Source organism: Mauremys reevesii, linkage group 2 (assembly GCF_016161935.1).
Source record: "Mauremys reevesii isolate NIE-2019 linkage group 2, ASM1616193v1, whole genome shotgun sequence".
Classification (NCBI taxonomy): Eukaryota; Metazoa; Chordata; order Testudines; family Geoemydidae; genus Mauremys; species Mauremys reevesii.
Genome location: NC_052624.1, coordinates 155,305,511 through 155,307,381, shown reverse-complemented (window position 1 = coordinate 155,307,381; position 1,871 = coordinate 155,305,511).

Here is a 1,871-nt window from a genome sequence, read left to right as displayed (position 1 = left end):
CGCTGGCAGTGGGCTGAAGATAGAGGGGCAAGAGGAAAGGCTGTCAGAAAGGTGGGAATTTAATGGCCTTTTCCCTCATAACTGACATTGCTAGTGCTCTGGCTGAGACTTCTTCCAGCGAACTCTTGGCTCAATAATTGGCTCCAGCTCCTGCGTGCTGTGCCCACTTGGTATCAGCCCCACAGATACTGTGTCCTCTCCTTGCCTTTGTTTTTACAATATGTTATCAGAAGTCTTAGTTTTGGAGTCCACCACTGCCATCACCTGAATATTTCTCCACATACCAGCCACTTTTAATGAGAAAAAGACCTATAATCACAAGGCTGGTTATAAAGAACAGAAGGTTTATTATCTCTGGCTTCTAAAAGACCCTGTTTTATGTTATCAAAGGGGCCATGTTAAGCTTGACCCATCTCTCTAAATGCTGAGATGACAGAGTTGCTGTATCGCTGCTGTGTAATTTACAACAGCCAGTATAATTAGGGGAATGGGACAGGGGCTGCACATAACAGGAGGGCTTCAAAATCTCTTAAATAGGATTGCTCTGTTCTCATTTGCTGTAAGTGACCAGCCAGGCTTATGCCAGAATGTGACTGGGTCAACAGCCTTTCGATCTGACTTCCAGGAACAAGCAAGCAGCTAGGCAAAGGTTTTGGTTTGTCACTATCAGTGCTGGTTCTGTCATGCCAAAGAGCTGTCAAGAGGAAGAAATGCTAGACTCAGAGGATAGAGCCTCACACTAGGACTCAGGAGATCTGAATTCCATGCCCAGCTCTGCCACAGGCCTGCGTGGTGACCTTGGGCAAATCAGTTTGCTGCCTCTGATTCCCCATCTGTAAAAGGTGGATGATACTGACCTCCTTTGTAAAGTGCTTCCAGGTCTGTGGGTGAAAAACGCCACAGAAAAGTTGGTTATTGTTGCAGATAGGGATGAAAAGGCCAGTGCTTGAGCATGGCCCCAAGGCAGGGAGGTGGATGGTCTTTTGGTTAACATGCAGGTCTGGGAACCCGGTCGCTTGTTTTCTGTCTCTGCCCTTGACTTGTGTGTGACCTTGGGCCAATCTCATCCCTTACTTTCTCTCTGTCTAAATCTGGAACGATGCTGCCTTGCTTCATGGGACTGTAACTGAATTCATGAGGGTTTGTAAAGAGCTGTGAGGACCTCATGAGGAAGGGGCGAGAGAAGGGCAAAGGGTCATTTTTTATTCATTTATTATTTATGCTCTTGTCATCCACCCTAAGCCTGTGATTCCAATCAGGTTAGTGCCTCACTGTGTGGGAAAACTTCAGAGCCCTGCATTCCTAGTGCTGCTGGGTGTGGGGTTTGTAAGTGTGTAGTGGGGTGTGTATGAGTACGTACACACGCAGAGGCATAAGCAGATGTGCAAATGTAGATACAGGCAAGGAGTACAGCCCCTTCTCTCTCACACACACTCACACACACACACACTCACACACACACACACACACACACACACACACACACACACACACACAGCGTTGTCACACGTGTTTTAATAGTGCAGATCATATTCGGAATGCACGGGTTCTCTCCTAGACCTGCCCCTTATTTATTACGGGTATTGCAGAAGCGCCTAGCAGCCCCAGGCAGGAACCAGGCGCTCACTGTGCTAGCGGCTGTATAAACGCAGACCAAAACAAGGGGCTCCCCCACCTCCCCTCACCCCAGCACCTTCCACCACCACTGTCACTGGGCCCCAAGCGATGACGCCCGACGCGCCACGTGGTGCTCCTGGCTTCCGAATGGGCGTGTCGCGGAGCCAGCCGAGGCGTGGTTATGCTAATCGGCGCGGGCCAGTGGCGAATGGCTGTGTGCAGGAGGCGGAGCCGCCGGGCTCTCCCCCTGGTAC